The 22,970-nt window shown below is 40.7% G+C and overlaps 1 protein-coding gene across 3 annotated transcripts in view; it reads left to right on the top strand.

The window, feature by feature from the left end:
- The window catches only part of LOC101086180 (dynamin binding protein), a 114,335-nt gene that overhangs the window by 2,329 nt on the left and 89,036 nt on the right, over positions 1-22,970 (top strand). For all 3 annotated transcript variants that reach the window (XM_045040543.1, XM_023240827.2, XM_045040542.1), the window contains exon 2: positions 18,636-18,771. The gene's annotated coding sequence lies outside the window, so the exon portion shown is untranslated. The remainder of the gene's footprint in view (positions 1-18,635; positions 18,772-22,970) is intronic.

The raw sequence follows: 22,970 nt of genomic DNA, 5'->3' as shown, positions 1-22,970 counted from the left end.
ACAAGTTCTTTATTTTGCCTTGTGGCCCTAAAGCAGAGCCTTTCCCACTTCTTGTTTCCTTTTTTTCTGGCTCCTTCTGAGTGGCCCTCTTTCCCACAGAGACCCTTTCCCGTTCCTCTTTCATCCACATTGCAGTTCAGAGCCTGCTTCAAGCATTGCTTGAACTTACACCACTTCTTCTCCCCTTAAAGAATATGACAAATCCTAATTCTTGAGTCACCATGTAGGATCTCCTAAACACTAAGGGTGGGCGTTCATTTTTAGAACATAGTGCAAGACTCCTTGAGACTCTGGTTCTGAAAAAAGGGTTCAGTGGACTGCGTTTACGTTTTTATCTCCTGTGTACTTGGAGGCTGCAGTCGAGGAAGCCTTGAGAGCCAGCAAACTCACTTATCTCTGCCTCAGAAGGAAATCCTTTCGTAGGATGCATGGTGAATCTTCAAATGTCTTATTGCCCTTAACCTTGCCACTTTACAGGATTGGGCTAAAATTAGCAAAAAGCTATTTTTCAAATTTGAGATACTTCAGTGATGTTTCAAATTGCAGATCCTTTTTACATTGTGAGGATTTTTTTTAAATGATAAAAACAACTACAGTGGAATGCAGATGGAAACTTGCATGCCTATTCCCAGTATAAGGCTTGAACTATTCTCTAGCCTTATTATCCTGTTTCTGAAGTCAGTTTCTTACCTACAACATAGCATTGTTAACGGGATTATTTGCTTTGACATTCTCAACTGGGATTGGTTTCTAGCTAAAGTGTCCTGAACATTCATTCAGAATACTTATGAAAAGTTTCACAACAACCGTCGAATTAATATTAAATAATTTCTTATGCTCAGCTTAGGAAGACATCTGGATAAACTAATTTTCAAGATTGGATAATGTAGTCTTGTTGGTCAGGTGTTAGTGATGAGATTTCAGGGGCATCTGGCTGGCTCAGTTGATAGAGCATGCGACTCGATCTCAGGGTTGTGAGTTCAAGTCCCACATTGGGCATAGAGCTTACTTAAAAAAATTATGAGATATTAGTCTCTCACCTGGAAAGGCAGAAACCTCAAGTAGCAGCATCACAGAACAGCTCTATAATAAAAGGGCCCTTAAACCAAAGGTGTTAACTTTTGGTTGGGTGCTTTATCCTTGATGCTATAAAAGTCAGCCACAGGAGATAAAATAAACATAGAGTAGCTAAAATGTATTATTTCATTTTTAGATTTTAGGGCTTTCTAACTTGAAGGATGTAACCACCGAAACTGAGGCAGCATGGTGGAGCAAATAGGGCATTACACTGGGGGTCTCAAGTCTGAACTCCTGGATTTGGGTTCTGATTTGTTGATTCATTCACTACATGTTCATTGAGCACCCCTGTCCACCAGGCACTGTTCTAGGTGCTGGGGATACAGCTGTGAATGAAACAAAGCCCTGTTGACATGCCATAGAATTCTAGCGGAGTGGAGGCAGACAGATAAAAATGTGAATGGATAGACTGTCACGTGGTCGTAGTGCTATGGAGAACTTGAAAGAGGTGTAAGTGGGAAAGCATAAGTCTAGGGGTGAGAGGGTGGGCAGGAGGCCTCTGCTAAGATCACTTTTGATCTAGGACTTGAAGGAATTGCGAGGGTGAGGGTGTCGGGGGGGGGGCAGAGGGATGAGCAAGTTCCAGGCCCCGATGCTGCACATGTTTGGCATGCGTGAGGGATGGCGAGGCGTAGCGGCCACGCAGTGCCAAAGTGGGTGAGGGAAAAGTGGCAGCAGATGAGAGGTGGTGGAGTGGGAAGGGGCACATCAGTGTAGGCCATTGTAAGGATTTTGGCCTTGACTCTGAGTGAGGGGGAAGAAGCCAGTAGAGGGTTTTGAACAGAGTTGCTCATGATGACTTAAGTTTGACAGGCTCCCTCTGACTGCTGGGTGAGAACAAGATGGGGACAGGGCAGAGTCAGGAAGGCCTTCCTTTTCATGCTAGCCGTGTGACCCTAAACCATAACCCTTCTCAGGGCCTTAGTTTCCTCATCTGTAGAATAACCAGGTCCTTTCTAGCTCTAGAATTTTAAGATTCTAGGTAGCGTGTAATATTTCTCTGGGGAGGCTAGGGGATTGCCTACAACAGGGTTCTAAAAGTAAATAGCTTCAAATGACCTGAAAACTTGATTCTGACCCGCCTTTAGCTGAATCACTCCAAATCAAGAGGTAATCAGGTCTTTTCGGTCAGGTTGTCAGGTCATGAGAACAAAAACACTGCTTCGTGAATAATCTCTGCTGATCCCTTTAGTACTCTGCTGATCCCTGAATTTTCTCTTCCTGCTTGAAAAAGGATGAAGAGCTGTTACTCATCAACAGAGCTGGCAAGCCAAGTAGCTTTTGTTGTTAGGAAAGTTGGAAACTTTGGGGAAGGAAACAATTCTAATTTTATATTTATCATAGGTCATTGAATTCTTTTTTAACATGCAAGGAGTCTGAAAGATTTCTTTTGCTTTTAACTCCCTTATCCCCTTCCCATTCCCTGTATGTATCATAGGTACTTGTTCTAATGCACATGTGTTTCTTTTTGTCCGTATAGGATCTTGCAAAGTGGTGATGTTTGTTTTATATGTATTTCAATTTATAATGTTGCATTTCATTTCTCTTCTTTTTTTCTCTAAGTACTGTTTTGAAGATCCATCTGTTTCTATGTGCACGTCTAATTCTTTGTTCTTGACTGATGTCTTACACTCCATGCTGTGTGCTCAAACCACAATTTTACCTATCTGCTGTCTGTGTGATAGATACTCAGGTTATCCCCTACTCCCTAAGATATATATACTACTGCCATGAGCATCTTCATACCTGTCTGCTTATACAGCTGTGAGTATATATTCAGAAGGGTAATGGGCTTGCATATAATGAATTTGATTAAATAGTGCCAGATTCCTCTCCACAGTGGCGGCCCCAGTCTCTCTTCTGCCAGAAGTGTTGGAGGGTTCCTTTACCCTCACATCGCAACAGTGCTAAGCTTTATCCAGCTGTACATCTTTTCTAATCTTGTAAATACAAAGTGACCTCTTATCATTTTAATTTGTGTTTCTTTGGTTACTAAGGATTTTGAACATCTCTTATATATAATAGCTTCTTCTATAAATTGCCTATTCATATCTTTGCCCATTTTCTATTGGAGTTGCTATCTGCATTGTTCACGTTTAGACTTTGCAGATGTCCTCTCCTTGGTCAGCTGTTAATTTTGCCTTTGTTGTCCTTTGATCAGGAAACATTCTGGGGCAGTTGGGTGGCTCAGTTGGTTAAGTGTCCAACTTAGGCTCAGGTCATGATCTCACGCTCTGTGAATTCAAGCCCCGTGTTGGGCTCTGTGCTGACAGCACTGTCTTTTTCTGTCTCCTCTCTCTGCGCTCCCCCACTCATGCTCTTTGTCTCTGTCTCTCTCTCTCTCTCAGAAATGAACAAATGTTAAAAAAAAAAATTTTTTTTTAAAGAAACATTCTTAATTCTGATGTAATCAAAGAAATTCTTTGGCATGTTTAATACTTGTGGAGTTTTAAGAAGTCCATTTCAGTAGCTATTTCTGTAACTCATCGAGAGCCCTCATTGCATGTGATGTTAGATAGGGATCCAGTCCTCTTACTCTTCATTTAATGAGGCAGTATTTCCAATAATATCTCCAAGAACATCCATGCTTTCCTCCATTGAGTTGTGGTACCCTGTCTCTCATCAGTGGTTTCCATGGATACAACTGGTCTGTCTCTCAGCCTCTCTTCTGTTCCAATAGTTTGCCAGTTATTGCTCTATGTTTTATTGCAATGATTTTGTAGTAAGTTCTCATGACTGGCAAGTGTCCTGTCTCTGTTCTTCATTTTTAAGTTTAATTAGCTATTCTTGGACCATTATTTTCCCATATAAAATTTGGAATTAAGTTTATAAGTTCCTCAAACATTTTATTTTTAAGAAATTTTTATTGGGGTTACATTGAATTTATAAATTATTTCAGAGAGGTTTGACATCTTTTTGATATTAACTCATTTCCTCCAAGAGCATGTAATTTGTCTCTCCATTTATTCAGCTTTTTTTAAAAAAAGAATTTTGTCTTATTTGGAAATAATTTAAAACTAACAGAACAGTTCTAAGGTTAGTACAAAGAGCTCCTGTATATTCCTTACCTAGATGTACCAAAAGTTAGCATTTTGCCATATTTGCTTTATTACTCCCTCTGCTGTATTTCTATGCATGTTTTTTTTTTCCTGACCCATTTGAGTTAGTTGCCTTTTTATCCCTAAATACTTCATCAACTCATTTTTAAATCCTTTATTAGAAATTAAAATTTTTCTCCATAAAAGTCTAGGGGGGCATTTTTGATTAAACTAATTTCTAAATACTTCCTAGTTTTTGTTGCTATTGTGAATCATGTCTCTATTATTATTTTCGATTTGGCTATGGGTAGTTTAAGAGAAATGGTGTTGATTATTGTATGATCTTGTATCTGACAGCCTTTCTTCCCCATCTCATACAAATAGCTGATTTCTGGGTCACCCCCCTCCCCGCCCCCCCGCCATAGTTAATCACATTCTTTGAAAATAATGATCGTTGTTTTTTAATGTTTTTTTATTTTTGAGAGAGAGCGAGCACGGGCACGCAAGAGAGAGTGGGGGAGGGGCAGAGAGAGCTGGAAACAGAGAATATGAAGTGGGCTCCGTGCTGACAGCAGAGAACCCGACATAGGGCTTGAACTCACAAACCACGAGATCATGACCTGAGCTGAAATCAAGAGTTGGCCACTTAACCAACTGAGCCACCTAGGTGCTCTGAAAATAATGATAGTTTTATTGCTTCTTTCCCATCCTTATACTTTATATTCCTGCATTGGCTGGAACTTCCAGGACTATGTCAAAATAGTTGCTATGCTAGTGGTGTCTTTGTCTTGTTTTCAGTCTTTAAGAGAGTGAGTCTAAAGTTTTTCCATTTCATATACTATTTGTTTTAGGTTTCAGACTTGTTTTTTTTCCTTTTAGAGTGCACGAGCTGGGGTGAGGGGTAGAGGGAGAGAGAGAGAGAGAGACAGAGAGAGAGAGAGACTGAGAATCTCAGCAGGCTCCATGCTTGTTGTAGAACCTGACATGGGGCTCAATCTCACAACCCTGGAATCATGACCTGAGCTGAAATCAAGAGTTGGATCTTCACCAGGCACCCCTGGTTTTAGATGTACCTGTGTCAAGTTAGGGTGTTCTCCTCTAGTCCTAGTTTATTGAACATTTTCATCATAAATGAGCCTTATCAGCTACTTTTTCAGGATTTGTCACCAAAGAGCTAAGACGGCATCGGGAAGGTGCGTACCCAGATTCTAGGCCTATGCTAAGGTTAAGTTTTAAGCAAAAGAAGATGAATAAGAGTCTTCAGTACTTCTGAGCCCTACTTATATAAATTTATGGTAAACATTTCATGTTTCTAATATAAGCTTATTTCACCATTAGATCAGCCTTTCCTCCTGTTAAGAGTCAGAATTTAAATAGCTGGTGTGAAGAATGGGAAAAAGAGCCATATTCAGCATCACAGCTGGGGCCGTCAGCATGATTGTAAATAGAAGACCTGTAAAATTATAGTTTGCTTACTCTGTGGATCTGTCTCTACTCCAGGTATAAATCTTATCCAAGTATATCTCACAGGCTATTGAGATACTTTAGCTCTTCAGCAACCGTAACTCCTGGGGAGTTGGGCAATTGATTGTCATGGCCATCTCTTTTGGTATATGGTTGGGTTTTTTTTTTAAGTAGCTATTTTTTCCCAATTATATAAACTATACATCTTCATTGTAGAACATTTGCAGAAATATAGAAAAGCAATTCTTTCGTCCTGACTTTTAGCACCAACTTGTAAAAATGTTGGTTATTTCTCTCTCTCTGGCCTTTTTTGGGGGAGGGGCAGAAGGAGGGGACGTGTTTGTGGAGGAGGAGAATGCACTTAAATTTGGGCTATATATAACTGTATCCCCCTTCCTCTTTCAAGGTTAGGCTGTCAACTCTTGTTGCTTTGATTGATCCTCTGAAAAAAGGCAAAAAAGATAGGAGTAACTTATGGGGTGAAGTAAATGCATGCTGGTTACTTAGAAATTCTGAACAGGCTATGCCTGGGGGAGCCATTGTGCACAGAGAGCCCAGTCTCACTCTCCGAATATGGGGCAGTTGAAGCCCAAATGCTAATAGACCGAAGACTAGCTTGGCGCAGGAGAAGGGGAGAAGTCTGTCTGATGTCACTTTGTTTCGGTTCATTTAGGACTTTCCTTCTTTAGGCCATTTTCGGAAAAGAAAAATATGGAGAATATAGTTGTAATTTATCTTCTTTTGACTCTGAAATAAACCCAATACAGCTGTCTTGTTTCCCTCATCACCTGCTATGTGCTGAGTGGTGAGGGAGTGGTAATAAATAGCAGGAAGTGAGAATTTCTAGGTTAACATTCCTGTCAGCTGGAAGATTCCACATCCAACTGCCCTCCCCTTCTTACTCCCCATCCCTTTGTCTACTATTTTTTGGTTTTGTTTTTCATTTTGTCCTGCCTAACACCTGTCACTTCCTAAAATGCTGTCTGCCTTCCCCATCCCTCAAGGAGGAAGTCCTTCAATGGCAGGGACCTTCTTTTGTTCACTGATAAATCCCAGGCAGGTGGCCGGCACATAGTGTGCTCTCAACAAATGGAAGCCATAAAATGAATCAGTCTGTAAAGAGGCAGCTCTGTGATACACAGCAAGGAAATCTAAGGGAGGGGTGAGGAAAGAAAGTCCTCTCGGCCTCCTTTAAATACATGGGCCCAATAAGCCAGTAGAATCCCCGTTTCCTCCTTGACCTTGCATACGTAACCTTCAACCAGCCACAGAGCTAATTTTTCTACCCCTGTTTCAGCAGTTCCTGTGGAGTGTAGGGTTTCTGAGAGTGGAGTGTGGGTGTCCGTGTTGCTGACAAGCACATGGTGGGAGGAGGGCCCCGGAGAGAATAATCAGTGCTGACGTTCTAGCCATGGGTTGTGGGCCGGGCACACACTCTGCATTGTTTTCATGAGGTGATTCTCTTAGGATAAATGATCTGCCCCATCAGCAGGAAAAGTTGCAATGGATGTGTCGGCCTGTGCTGAACTCCCCAGCCTCACGCCCCATGTCCTCCCACTTTCTAGTTTATTCTGTCCTCCCATCCCCAGGAACGCAGAAACCTTTTGGCGTTTCTGCCATTTCTGGATCCAGTTCAGGATTGTCATGATGAACACTCATGTCGCATATACCTGGTTACTTTATTATAAAGCGAGACCTCAGATTATATTGGTGGTAGCGCAATATAGGGTGCTAAAAAAAAGTTGCCGCAAATGCATCACAGTGTTGCCCTGGAGGCCAGTGTCACAGACCCAGTTTGTCTTGTACAGACCATTTTCTGACTCATTGTCCTGAAATACTGCTTTTGCTTATTACTCTAGTGTTCAATATTTGTTACCCACTGTTCCCCCCAATAAATCTTAAGCCACTGCCTGGCCCTCAAGTCTGATCCAAATCTATATATATATTTACTTTTATGTCCCCATTTTCTACTCTCATCATTCATCAGCTTTCTTTTCCACAGCAATAATGATAGCAATAAGTATACTATTAATTATAATTATGGGGGTGCCTGGGTGGCTCAGTCAGTTAAATGTCCAACTTTGGCTCAGGTCATGATCTCATGGTTTGTGAGTTCTGCTGTCAGTGCAGAGCATGCTTCTGATCCTCTGTTTCCCTCCCTCTCTCTCTGCCTCTCCCCCCCACATTCTCCCTCTCTCTCTCTCTCTCTCTCTCTCTCAAAACTAAACATTAAAAAAATATAATTGTGAATAGTTCATCTTTTATTTTACTGGGTTTTACTAACAGTCTGAATTCAAATGAAAGGGAAGGAATATAAAACAGCAATACTAATATCATAATGGCAGCTAATATTTTAGCCAGTCACCATACTAAAAAATATATCCTCATTTAATCTTTTTTTTTTTTTAATTTTTTTTTTCAACGTTTTTATTTATTTTTGGGACAGAGAGAGACAGAGCATGAACGGGGGAGGGGCAGAGAGAGAGGGAGACACAGAATGGGAAACAGGCTCCAGACTCCGAGCCATCAGCCCAGAGCCCGACGCGGGGCTCGAACTCACGGACCGCGAGATCGTGACCTGGCTGAAGTCGGACGCTTAACCGACTGCGCCACCCAGGCGCCCCTATCCTCATTTAATCTTTACAATGGTTTTATAAGAAGGTGCCAGTGTAATTGTCATCATACATATGGAGAAACTAAGGTACAGATTGGTTGAGAGGGGCACCTGGCTGGCTCAGTCTGTAGGGCATGTGACTCTTAATGTGAAGGCCTTGAGTTCAAGCCCCGCATTGGGTGTGGAGCCTACTTAAAGAAAAAAAAAATTGGTTGAGAAACTTGCCCTGAAGTTATACTGCTTTTAAGTGGTAGAGCTAGAATCTCAGACCCGTATCTATCTCCAAAGCCCATGCTCTTTTTTTTTTTAATGTTATTTATTTTTGAGAAAGACAGAGCACTACTGGGGGAGGGGCAGAGAGAGAGAGACACAGAATCCGAAGCAGGCTTCAGGCTCTGAGCTGTCAGCACAGAGCCCAATGCGGGGCTCGTACCCATGAACAGAGCCCAATGCGGGGCTCGTACCCATGAACCGCAAGATCCTGACCTGAGATGAAGTCAGAGGCTTCACCGACTGAGCCACCCAACCCAAAGCCCATGCTCTTAACCAGCATGCCATATGTAGTAGGCCTCAGGTAAGCAGGTAACTGAAGACAAGAAGTGACACACAATCTCAGGGTTATTGAGGACTGTCCTTTTCTCACGCATGGCATGTTATTTATTCACCAGTGCTCTGGGTTGTGGAGAGCACGGGAGGATTTTTCCTGGAGCCTGAACCCTCTGTGGGGGCTCCTCTCCAGATCCTGCACCAACTGCTGCAGACAGAGCAGGTGGCACCTCAGAAAGGATGGGCTCTGAAACTTTCCATCTGGGTAGCGTGCTTTGGCTTTTCAACCTTTCTCCTCAGGAAGTATTTAAGATTTGCAAAAATGAGGGGCGCCTGGGTGGCTCAGAAGACACAGAGACTGCTTCGGATTCTGTGTCTTCCTCTCTCTGCCCCTCCCCTGTTCACACACTATCTCTCTCTCCTTCAAAAATAAATAAACATTAAAAAAAATAAATTAAAATTCCTCATTTGTTTCAATTTTTTAAACAATTGACTTGTTTGAATCAGGATCCAAGAAACGGGCACATACTGCATTTAACGAATGTGTTTCTTAGGTGGTTTTTAATTGATAAGTCCTCCTTACTTTTTCACTTTAATTTTTTAGTTACAGTTTATTTTATTGAAGAAACTGGGCTTTTATCTTCTAGTTTCCCACATTCTGGATTTTTAAAATGGTTTTTGACTTAACTTTATTGACCTAATGTGAGTTAAGTTACCCTTTTAATCTGTCAGTCACTACAGGAGGTTCCAAGTTATTCAGCTTCCAGAAATAGAAAGGATTCACTGGCCCACATACTGCTTGGTCTGGCCCAAAGGTAATTTCTGAGGAGTCTTCCAAAACATCCCAGGTGACAGGGAATGATGTTATCAACAGACTCTCCATATTTCAAAACATTTAGCCTCAGAAAGAATTTTATAACTTCTAACTGGCAAGGCATTTCTGTGTTCCCTAGAGTTAGTGGAGAGAACGGCGAAGGCAGTGAGTAGTCTGCTTTTCTTCTTTTAGACAGTGTTTGTTGCTTTAAGGATTTCTGGGGCTCAGTGCCAGAACCTCCTTGGGATATTATTGTCTTACAGTTTAGATCTGCTTATCAGGAAACAGAATCCCCTAAGGGTCAGGTAGGAGGAGAATGAGTTTACATTAAAACCAGACGTTGGTTAGTGGCTGTTGGGGTCCTGTATTCTCGAGCAGCTAGCGGGACTGTGGCATATACTAGTATATACATTTTTCAGAACCAGAGTTTTCATTACTTCTTGCTGCTGCCGCCTAGGTGTCGTTGGTGTTGTTTAGTAATTATGAAAGCTGGACCACTGTAGACATGAAGAAGTCCAGTTTTGTCTCATTTTTCTTCTAGACTTGCTGCCTTGAGCTGCTAGTCACCTGCGATAGTTCTGTAGGGCAGTGAGTCAGTATTAAAGTACAAGGAATGAATATCGTGAAAGTACGAAGCGGTGCTTGGATTTATGTATTCAGTGACTTGAAGATTGTAAGAATACAGTATCTCAGTGTCAACATTTTCATCTGGTTTCAAAGCCAAATGGTTAATAAACCAAGGCTAAAAATCTTAAACACAGAATGAGGAAGGCATGTAATCAATTTAAGTATTTTAAGTAACTTTATTATAAGGCTACCTGCTTATTTTAAGAGGTGTGCTTTCAGGCATTGATAATAAAGGAATGAATCTCTGTGCTTTTACCAGAATGTTCAGACTCTATTATACTCTGTAGGTGCAAGTTAGGCTTGGTCTTTTTTCTCTTCTGGTGACTCTGAAAACTAACAAAGTAAAGCATATTTATTATTGACAATTAAAGTGTTAATCAGAGCGATTTGATAGTTTACTAATTGTTGTGCCTTGCGGTGGTCAAGTAGCAATAAAAATAAGCACCTCACATTCACATCTGATCGCAGATGGCAACAACACATACATGAGATCATGTGTTTGAAAAGCAAGCTGTAGATTATTAGATTGTAATAATGTGTGTTGTAAAACTGTAGTGCCTTGCAGAGTGCTGCCAGCATTTTAGTGAGGCTAGAGTTTAGGGTATATGGGTGGAGGAGCGTGTCTGGAAATGAGGCTGAACTTGTGAGCGGGGACCAGGTCACGAAGAGCTTTGTACAGTCTGCAGAGGAGTTTTATTTATTTTTATTTTTATTTTAAAAAAAAATTTTTTTTTCAACTTTTTAATTTATTTTTGGGACAGAGAGAGAGAGAGAGAGAGAGAGAGAGAGAGAGAGAGAGAGAGAGAGAGAGCATGAACGGGGGAGGGGCAGAGAGAGAGGGAGACACAGAATCGGAAGCAGGCTCCAGGCTCTGAGCCATCAGCCCAGAGCCTGATGCGGGGCTCGAACTCACAGACCGCGAGATCGTGACCTGGCTGAAGTCGGACGCTTAACCAACTGCGCCACCCAGGCGCCCCTCAGAGGAGTTTTAGATACTTCCACAAGTGATGATTGGGAATCCCTTGTGGAACTTCAAGCAGCAGAGACTGATAGAATTTTGTGTTTAAAAAGATAATCCTAGTCACAGTGTGGAAACTAGAACAGAAGGAGACGAGACTGGTAGGGAACCAGTTAGGAAGATGTCACAGTAGTCCCAAAGGAAAGGTGGTGAGAGTCTAAAGTAGGGCAATGGCAATCTCAAACTTGTACATTTCAGCCCCAAAGAGCAATTTTTAAATGATTTTTTAATGCTTATTTATATATTTTGAGAGAGAGGAAGAGAGAGAATCCCAAGCAGGCTCTGCAATGTCAGCATGGAGCATGAATGGTGAGATCACGACCTGAGCCAAAATCAAGAGCCGGTTGCTCAACCAGGTGCCCCCCCAAAGAGCAATTTTTAAACATTTTTTTTTTTTTTTTAACGTTTATTTATTTTTCAGACAGAGAGAGACAGAGCATGAACAGGGGAGGGGCAGAGAGAGAGGGAGACACAGAATCGGAAACAGGCTCCAGGCTCTGAGCTGTCAGCACAGAGCCCGACGCGGGGCTCGAACCCACGGACCGTGAGATCATGACCTGAGCCGAAGTCGGACGCTTAACCGACCAAGCCACCCAGGCGCCCCAACAAAGAGCAATTTTTAAAAGGTTGATGTATTTGAAGGATTTAGTGTCAGTGATGCCTCTAGAAGTTCAGGATTTTTTTTAGAAGAGTAAATAAATTAATTTCGTATCCCTCTTCTATCCCTGGAAGGCATTTGGCAAAGGTTTGCTTGGACCCATATGCAGGGATCTCGTTCATAAACTGCTGCCAAATCCTTGTGGGTCTGTTGTGAATACACAGCTCATTTAGAGCTTAGAGTGGAGGGGGTGTCAGTTGCTTTGTCCTTGTGACCAGTAACCACAGAATCACATTGTTCCCCCTTCTCAAGAAGATTGTAGCAATTTTGGACAGTGAGCCCTCCCCCCCCGCCCCCCCCCCTCCAAGTTGCTGCCTCCTCTGTATTTTTCATGTTACAATCAGTTTGAGTGATGATGATGGTTCTCTTAGCCCTCCTCCTCCTTCATTATCATCATCATCCTGCTCATAGCTGACATTTACAAAATCTATGAGTACATACTATTTGCCAGGAAGTGTATTCAATATTTTATCTACATGATTAAACTTAATCCTCCTAACACCCTATAAAATAAATTACTATTATTATCTTCAGTTTACTGATGAGGAAACTAAGGTTCAGAGTTCTTTAAGTAACTTGCCCCACGTACATAGCTTGACAAATGGTGGAACCAGAAATCGAACATAATTCTCTTTAATTTTAGAGTCCGAGCTCTTAACTGTTATGATGTGGTTACTACTTAATACAAGTTAGTATGATTTCTCTTTTTAAATTTGCTCTTTTTTGTAGCTCTGCCCAGTAAGGTCCGTGTAATCAAACACAGTTTATTTACCCTCCATCTGCAGTTCATAGCAGGTATAAAACACAAATATAGAACATTTTTAAGACGTGAAGCACAGGAAAAACTGTGGGGGAAAGTGGTGTATGGGCAGAGTACGGAAGCTATTTAAATTTCTAGCCTTTTTCAAGGCAGAATATTCATATATGCCTTCACTATTTTGCTTCAAGTATAGCAATTTTGGAAATAGGAAAGACAATTGTAAAAATCGAGATAACAATTCAGAAACTATAAAATTCACCCTCTTAAAGTGTATGATTGAATATGTTTTTTTTGGAGTGTATTCATAAATTATGCAACCATAACCACTATCTAATCCAAGAACATTTGCTTCACCCTAAAAAAGAAATTCTGTACTCATTAGCAGTCATTCCCCATTTCTTCCTGCGGAGACACTTACTTTCAACCCTACAATATACCAAAACATATCCCAAAGCTATGAAAAAGATTTTGAGAAGAATATTTATTCACGATTCCCTTCTCTTTAACACAGATAATAATAATAATAATAATAATAATAATAATAATAATAGCAGCCAACATCTGTATAATGGTTACTTTGTGTAAGGTACTATTCTAAGTGCTTTACGTATTAACTCATTTCAATTTCACTATGACCCTATGAGGCAAGTTCTATTATTATATCCATTTTACAGATGAGGAGATTAAGGCACAGGGAAGTTGAGTAACTCACCTTAAATCATATAATTCTAATAGGGGATGGAGATAGGATATAAATCTGGGCAGTCTGTGGGGTGCCTGGGTGGTTCAGTCGGTTAAGTGGCCGACTTCGGCTCAGGTCATGATCGTGCGGTCTGTGAGTTCGAGCCCCGCGTCGGCTCTGTGCTGACAGCTCAGAGCCTGGAGGCTGTTTCAGATTCTGTGTCTCCCTCTCTCTGACCCTCCCCCATTCATGCTCTGTCTCTCTCTGTCTCAAAAATAAATAAACGTTAAAAAAAAAGTTTAAAGATAAATCAATAAATCTGGGCAGTCTGACTTTGTAGTCTGTGCTCTTAATTATTACATATGTTTTAACGGGATCATATCTACATTTGAAAATGACAAGAGGACCTTGAGAACGTTATGCTGAATGAAACCAGTCACAAAAGACCACATATTGTATGATTCCATTTATATGAAATGTCCAGGAGAGGCATATCTATACAGAGTATTTATAGAACAGCAATTTACAGAGTGTAAATTACTGGTTGCCTAGGGCTGGAGGTGGGGTGGAGAGGGTGGGAAGACTGTGGTGGGAAATAGGAAGTGACTGCTAATGAGTATGGAGTTTCTTTTTAAGAATATGAAGATGGGGGCTCCTGGGTGGCTCAGTTGGTTGAGCATCTGACTCTTGATTTTGGCTCAGGTCGTGATCCCAGCGTTGGGGGATCGAGTCCTGCATCAGGATCCGCCCTGAGCATGGAGCCTCCCTAGGATATTCTCTCTCTCTCTCTCTCTCTCTCTCTCTCTCTCTCTCCCCCTCCCTCCTTCTCCCCCCCCCGCCCCCTCGCCCCCCGCCCCCGCTCACACTTACTTAGTCTCTTTCTAAAAAAAAAAAAAAAAAAAAGTGTTCTAAAATTGATAACAGTGAAGGTTGCAACTCTGGGAATATACTAAAATCCATTGAATTGTACACTTTAAGTGGATGAATTATATATATGTGAATTACAACTTAATAAACCTGTTTCTTAAAAAAAAATATGAAGAGAAACAACCAGAATTATTTTTCTTAGACTACCTTTGTCTTCATCTAAAAAAATTTATATGTACATACACACACATCACCTTTTTCTCTTTTATTTGGGGATACTCAGTCACTTGCAACCAATTCTGATTCTAAGCATTCTGCTTGCCTACTCAGACATTCCAGATGCTTCCAAGTACCTAAAAGCTCAACCTCCTTAACCTGGAAGTGAGGCCTGTGAGATCCCATAGAGCTCTGTGGGAAAGAATAGCATGGTTATCGGGAATGTGACTATATATATATATTTTTTATTAAATATAATTTATTGTCAGATTGGTTTCCATACAACACCCAGTGCTCATCCCAACAGATGCCCTCCTCAATGCCCATCACCCACTTTTCCCTCTCCCCCACCCCCCACCAACCCTCGGTTTGTTCTCAGTATTTAAGAGTCTCTTAGGGGTGTCTGGGTGGTTCAGTTGGTTAAGCGACCGACTTCGGCTCAGGTCATGATCTCTCAGTTTGTGAGTTCAAGCCCTGCATCGAGCTCTGTGCTGACAGCTCAGAGCCTGGAGCCTACTTCAGATTCTGTCTCCCCCTCTCTCTACACCTCCCCCGCTCACACTCTGTGTCTCTCTGTCTCTCAATAATAAACGTTAAAAAAAATTAAAAAAAAAAAAAAAGAGTCTCTTATGGTTTGCCTCCCTCCCTCTCCGTAACTTTTTTTTCCCCCTTCCCCTCCCACCTGGTCTTCTGTTAAGTTTCTCAGGATCCACATAGGAGTGAAAACATATGGTATCTGTCTTTCTTTGCCTGACTTATTTCACTTAGCATAATACCCACCAGTTCCATCCACGTTGCTACAAATGACCAGATTTCATTCTTTCTCATTGCCAAGTAGTATTCCATTGTATATATAAACCATATCTGCTTTATTCATTTGTCAGTTGATGGACATTTAGGCTCTTTCCATAATTTGGCTATTGTTGAAAGTGCTGCTATAAACACTGGGGTACAAGTGCCCCTATGCATCAGTACTCCTATATCCCTTGGGTAAATTCCTAGCAGTGGTATTGCTGGGTCATAGGGTAGATCTATTTTTAATTTTTTGAGGAACCTCCACACTGTTTTCCAGAGCGGCTGCACCAGTTTGCATTCCCACCAACAGTGCAAGAAGGTTCCCGTTTCTCCACATCCTTGCCAGCATCTATAGTCTCCTGATTTGTTCATTTTAGCCACTCTGACCTGCGTGAGGTGGTATCCCATTGTGGTTTTGATTTGTATTTCCCTGATGAGCAGTGATGTTGAGCATCTTTTCATGTACCTGTTGGCCATCTGGATGTCTTCTTTAGAAAAGTGTCCATTCATGTCTTTTGCCCATTTCTTCACTGGATTGTTTTTCGGGTGTGGAGTTTGGTCAGTTCTTTATAGATTTTGGATACTAGCCCTTTATCCAGTATGTCATTTGCAAATATCTTTTCCCATTCCGTCAGTTGCCTTTTAATTTTGTTGATTGATTCCTTTGCAGTGCAGAAGCTTTTTATCTTCATGAGGTCCCAATAGTTCATTTTTGCTTTTAATTCCCTTGCCTTTGGAGATGTGTCATGTAAGAAATTACTGTTGCTGAAGTCAAAGAGGTTTTTTTCCTGCTTTCTCCTCTAGGGTTTTGATGGTTTTCTGTCTCATATTCAGGTCCTTCATCCATTTTGAGTTTATTTTTGTGAATGTTGTAAGAAAGTGGTCTAGTTTCATTCTTCTGCATGTTGCTCTCCAGTTCTCCCAGCACCATTTGTTAAAGAGACTGTCTTTTTTTCCACTGGATACTCTTTCCTGCTTTGTCAAAGATTAGTTGGCCATACAGTTGTGGATCCAATTCTGGGGTCTCTATTCCATTGGTCTATGTGTCTCTTTTTGTGCCAATACCATACTGTCTTAATGATTACAGCTTTATAGTAGAGGCTGAAGTCTGAGATTGTGATGCCTCCCACTTTGGTTTTCTTCTTCAATATTACTTTGGCTATTCGGGGTCTTTTGTGGTTCCGTACAAATCTTAGGATTGCTTGTTCTAGCTTTGAGAAGAATGCCCTTGCAAATTGATTGGGGTTGCATTGAATGTGTAGATTGCCTTGGGTAGTATTGACATTTTAACAATATTTATTCTTCCAATCCATGAGCATGGAATGTTTTTCCATTTCTTTGTATCTTTTTCAATTTCCTTCATAAGCTTTCTATAGTTTTGAGCATACAGATCTTTCACATCTTTGGTTAGGTTTATTCCTAGGTATTTTATGATTCTTGGTGCAATTGTGAATGGGATTAGATTCTTTATTTCTCTATCTTTTGCTTCATTATTGGTGTATAAAAATGCAAACGATTTCTGTATATTGATTTTGTACCCTGCAACTTTGCTGAATTCATGTATCAGTTCTAGCAGACTTTTGGTGGAGTCTGTCGGGTTTTCCATGTAGAGTATCATGTCATGACTATATATTTTGATACAGAACTTAAAACAGTTTAGTGTGTTATATCATCCATTCTGCAAATATTTATGGAGCGCCTTCTGTGTACCAGGCAGTGCTCTAGGTGCTTGATTGATATCAATGAATAAAATAGACACAAGATTCTTTGCCCTGTAGAGTGTAGAGGAGATAAGGTCTAATCCTATAGGCTTCATAGAGGAGGTATTATTTAAGTTGGATCATAAAAGATACCAGGATTTTATCTAGATGATAAGAGTTAAGTGTGTTTGATGGAAGAGTGAGGTGCCCAGCCGGTCCAGTCAAAACATATAGCATCTATATTGTGTCCTTTTTTTATGTTTTTAATTTAATTTTTTTTTTTTTTTTTTGGCTGTGCCACAAATAATTTTAAAGTCTCAGTGGTTTATACCAACAACCATTTACTTTCATTCTCATGGGTCTCTGGCTACAGTTTGGCTAATCTAGGCTGGACCAGGTAGAATTCAAAAGGCTTTCATTTGGGTTCAAGTCTCTTTCCCCTTGTCTTCCCTCTGGGGCCCTGTCTGAAGAGGCAGTAGCTTCCCAGGGCATGCTCCTCTCTTGGTGGGTATTAGAGCACAAGGGGACAGACCAAATTGTACAATATGGTGTAAAGCTTCTGCTTATATTCTGTACATTGGCACTCTCAAAGCAAGTCACATGGCCAGTCCAACAAAAATGTGACAGGCAACTATACTCTGCCCACAGTGGGAGGCACTGTATAGTCACACAGCAAAGAGTATGGAGCTGTGATTCTGTTATAAAGAAGGTGATGAATTTATTTTTATTTTTTTATTTTTGAGACAGTGAGAGACAGAGCATGAGCAGGGGAGGGGCAGAGAGAGAGGGAGACACAGAATCTGAAGCGGGCTCCAGGCTCTGAGCAGTCAGCACAGAGCCCGACACGGGGCTCGAACTCACAGACCGCGAGATCATGACCTGAGCCGAAGTCGGATGCTCAACCGACTGAGCCACCCAGGTGCCCCAAGAAGGTGATGAATTTTGAACAGCAATTTGATCAACAAGAGTATTATAAGTACAAGAAATAGCTGGACAATGGGGCACCTGGGTGGCTCAGTCGGTTAAGTGTCCGACTTCGGCTCAGGTCATGATCTCATGGTCCGTGAGTTCGAGCCCCACGTCGGGCTCTGTGCTGACAGCTCAGAGCCTGGAGCCCGCTTCAGATTCTGTGTCTCCCTCTCTATCTGCTCCTCCCCTGTTCATGCTCTGTCTCTCTCTGTCTCAAAAATAAATAAACATTAAAAAAAATTATAAAAAAAAAAGAAATAGCTGGACAAGGCATGAATACAGAAGCGAATAGACATGGGTATAGAAATGACTAAAAGGTGTCAAAGATGTTAGAGGATTGGAACAAATTGTGAATTATGGTGCTCCACTGATTCACAATACTAGTTTTCTGTGTTACTGCTATCAATTTTAAGTCACAGCACTATGGTGTAAAGACAGTAAATATTTCTTTATTTATCTAAGTCATATTTTACCTATCCCAAGTTCTCTTCCACCTGGTTGTTGGCAACTTTAATTTTAGGTATAATTGGAGTCCTTCCTTCCCTGCACCCAGTAGTATCAGAGAGATTCCTGGATCTACACAGTAGAAAACTGGAGGGGGAGCTGTATCTTTAGGCTACAGTGGTTGCTTCCTAATATTATGGAAAATCCTACTATTCACATATACAAAATTCAGAGAGTTTAAAATGTAGAGTTAAAAAAAAAAGGTACTCTATGAACTCAAGAAGTTTAATATGAAACATTTGCGAATACAAAATGCTATGAAACGCTTCTGTCCTTTCTCTCCTAGATGGAAAAACCGGTATCAGACTTATATTCTCACTGTAAACAACTCTAAAACTGGGAAAACACAGGAGGCAGCTGTTTTCAGGCATCAGGCAATAGGCAGCGCTGGTTTGTGATCCTGGAAAGAAGGGAAACACCAGGTGAGTCCTGTATTCACCCTGGCTCTTTGCCTGGGAACATTTTCCCAATTACAGCCCAGGGAGGTGGCACTCAAGTGAGAGCAATGGGCTCCCTGAACAGAGGAGGAAGAACTCAGAGTTTAGGGCTACCAAAAGGGCTGAATTGTAGAACAGCGTACAGGAGGAGAGGGAGCAGCATATAGGTGTAGGGGGCAGGAATCTGCTTGGGTATTTACCTCAGTTCCTTGGCCAAGGGTCAGGTTGGGCATGCACAGGGAAGACTCTGTGAGACCTGATGCGGAATGGCTGCGGTGGGGCTGAGAAGTGAACAAAGACACCTGAGGGTGCACGGTGCTCAGAAATGTTGGTGTTCTAGTCCAGCCAGAGTGAGAGAACTTGATGAGCATTTAAGGTATGAATTTGGGATCCCAGATAGGACAACTTTAGGAGTGAGTACAATACCCTATAGTAGGGGCACCTGGTGGCTCAGTCCATTAAGCATTCGACTTTGGCTCAGGTCGTGAGCTCATGATTCGTGAGTTCAGGCTCTGCATCAGGCTCTGCATTGATGGTCTGGAGCTTGCTTGGGATTCTCTCTCTCTCCTTCTCTTTCTGCCCCTTCCCCCTCCCCCTCAATAAATACATAAACTTAAAAAAAAAATACCCTAGAGTAAAGGCTGTACCTTAAGACTAGGGACAGAACCAAAATAAACCCACCTGACATGGCATAAAACCAAACCTATCAGGATCAAGAGGAACTGCCAGTAATTTAACTGCTTGTCAAACCAAAATTCAACACCCATTAAAGGAACACAACATAATCCAGACTGTGTACAACATATCATCCACCATACTTAGCATACAATAAAAATTACAAAAGCACAAAGAAGTGAAACTATGACAAGCAAAAATGTGACCCATCCTATGGAGAAAACATACAACACATCCTATGATGGTCCAGGTGATGGATTTAGCACACAAGGAATTTAAAGCAGCTGATATAAATGTGTTCAGATATTTAAAAGAAAAGATGGACATAATTAATGAATATATGGGGAACACTGGCAGAGAAATGCAACTATTAAAAAGAGCCAAATGGAAATTCTAGATTTCCAGATGGAAAAGTACAATAGCTAAAATAAAGATTAACTGGGTGGATTCATGAGAGCAGGAGAGACATGCAGAAGAAAGGGTCCAATGAACTAAATAAACTGAATCTAAACTGAATAGCCAAGAGCAAAAAGATTGGAGCTAGGGGATAACAAAGCTGTAGTGACTGTGAGGCAATATCAAGTAGTTTAACATATATCTAATTGGAGTCCCATAAAGATAGGAGGAAAGACGAGGAAGAAATATGTGAAGAAATAATGACCACAATTTCCCTAAATTTAGTGACAGACATCAACCCACAAGTCCCAAAACCTCAGTGAACCTCAGACAGTAAATATGAAGGAAACAACACCTGAGAACATTGTACTCACCTGCTGAAAACCAAAGACAAAAACAAAAATCTTTTTTTTTAAATTTTTTTTTAAACGTTTATTTATTTTTGAGACAGAAAGAGACAGAGCATGAACAGGGGAGGGGCAGAGAGAGAGGGAGACACAGAAGCTGAAACAGGCTGCAGGCTCTGAGCTGTCAGCACAGAGCCCGACGCGGGGCTCAAACTCACGGACCGTGAGATCATGACCTGAGCCGAAGTCGGACGCTTAACCCACCAAGCCACCCAGGCGCCCCAAAAATCTCAAGAGTAGTCAAAGTAAAAAGATATGTACAGAGGACAAAAGTAATAATGATAGCTGACTTCTTATCTGAAATTGGCAGAAGACAGTGGAACAACATGTCTAAAGTTTGAAAGAAGAAAAACAAAACTGTCAATCCAAAATATTATACTAAGCAAAAATACCTTCCAGAAATGGAAGTGAAATAAAAACATTTTCAAATAAACTAAAGCTGAGAGAATTTGTTGCCCGGAGACTTAATATTGCAAGAAATGCTAACGGATGTTCTTTAGGCTGACGGGAAATGATACCTGAAAGAAACTCAGATCTGTAGAAAGGAATAAAGAGCACTAGAAATGGTAATTATGTAGGCAAATGTGAAAGACTTTTCCTTCTTTATTTAAAGGACAACTGATTATTTATAACAAAAATGGCATTGTATTATCAGGGTTTATAATAATTGTACCAATTATTTATTGCTGTGTAACAGATCTTCTCCAAAATTAGTGGCTTAACACAATAAGCATTTATTGTCTTACAGTTTCTGTGGGTTGGGAATTCAAGAGTGGCTTAACTGGATGTTTCTGGTTCAGAGTCTGTCATGAATTGCCATCAAAATATTGTCTGGGGCTGTACTGATCTGAAATCTTGACTGGGGCTCTCAGCTCTCCTTATAAGATCTCAAATAGCTATTGGCAGGAGGCCTCATTATTCATCATGTGAGCCTCTCCATAAGGCTGCCCGAGTGTCCTCACGAATTAGTCTTGGAAATCACATACTGTCGCCACCACCACATTCTGTAGTTTAGAAATGAGTCACTAGCAAAGCCCACAATTAAGAGGAAAGGAACTATGCTCCTCTCTTTGAAGGGAGCGGTATCTAAAAATTTGTGGAGATACTTTAAGGCTACCACAAATATGTAGAGGTAATATATATGATAGAAATAATACAAGGTACAGGATGGAGTGGTAAATGGAATTATACTGTTGTACAGTTTATACAGTGTATATAAAGTGGTATAATATTAATTCTAAGTAGATGCATATTGTACTCCCTAGAGCAACCACTTGAGAAATCCAGAGGTATAGCTCAGAAGCCAATAGAGGAAATGAAATGGAATACTAAAAAATATTTGACTAGCTCACAATATTGCAGGAAAGAAGGAACAAACCAATGGGACAAGTAGAAAAGAATTGCCATACCAATAACACTAAATGTAAATAATCTAAATGTGTTAATTTGAAAGTATAAATGATCATACTTATCAATTAACTGTTTAAAAGAGAGGCATTTGAGAAATAAGTCAGAGAAAGACAAATACTGTGTGAACTCACTTATATATGGAATCTAAAAAAGGCCAGACTCATAGAAACAGAGTTGAATGATGATTGCTGGGGGCTGGGGGATGGGAGAAATGGGGGGATATTGGTCAAAGAGTACAAACTTCCACTTGAATAAGTTCTGGGATCTAATATGCAAGATGGTGACTACAGTTAATAGTACTGTATTGTATACTTGAAAATTGCTAAAAGAGTAGGTTTTCAGTGTTCTCACACAAAAATTCTAATTTTGTGAGATGATGGATGTCTTAACTAATCTTATTGTGGTAATCATATTGCAATATACACATGTATGAAATCATCACATCATATACACAATGTCATATGTCAATTATACAATGTCATATGTCAATTATATCTTCATAAAGCTGGAAGAAAAAAGAGATGTACTTTAAATATAAAAGCATAGGGGCGCCTGGGTGGCGCAGTCGGTTAAGCGTCCGACTTCAGCCAGGTCACGATCTCGCGGTCTGTGAGTTCGAGCCCCGCGTCAGGCTCTGGGCTGATGGCTTGGAGCCTGGAGCCTGTTTCTGATTCTGTGTCTCCCTCTCTCTCTGCCCCTCCCCCATTCATGCTCTGTCTCTCTCTGTCCCAAAAATAAATAAACGTTGAAAAAAATTAAAAAAAAAATTAAAAAAATATATATAAAAGCATAGATATGTTGGAAGTAAAAAAAAAAATAGAAAAATATAAACCATGTAAACAGTATGGAAAAAGCTGACATGGCTATATTAATGTCAAAGAAAGTAGACTTTAAGGAGTATTAACAAGATAAAGAGGGATATGTTGTTATGATAAAAGTCAATTCATCAAAATGATTGAAAAATTCGAAATGCGCTAATAACAGAACTTTAAAATACATGAAGAAAAACTAACAGAATTAAAGAGAAAAACAAATCCCAATAAGAGTTAGGGGTTTAATTCCCCTTTCTCAGTATTGACAGATCACGTAGATAAAAATCAACAAGGATATTTATGATGTGAATGCTGCCATCAATCACCTTAACCTAACTGACATTTATAGAACACTATTCTCAACAACTGCAGAATGTACATTATTTTCAACGTTTTTATTTATTTTTGGGACAGAGAGAGACAGAGCATGAACGGGGGAGGGGCAGAGAGAGAGGGAGACACAGAATCGGAAACAGGCTCCAGG

Source organism: Felis catus, chromosome D2, assembly GCF_018350175.1.
Source record: "Felis catus isolate Fca126 chromosome D2, F.catus_Fca126_mat1.0, whole genome shotgun sequence".
In the NCBI taxonomy this organism is placed as follows: Eukaryota; Metazoa; Chordata; class Mammalia; order Carnivora; family Felidae; genus Felis; species Felis catus.
The sequence above is the reverse complement of the archived record's forward strand: the minus strand, read 5'-3'. Positions and strand labels throughout refer to the sequence as shown.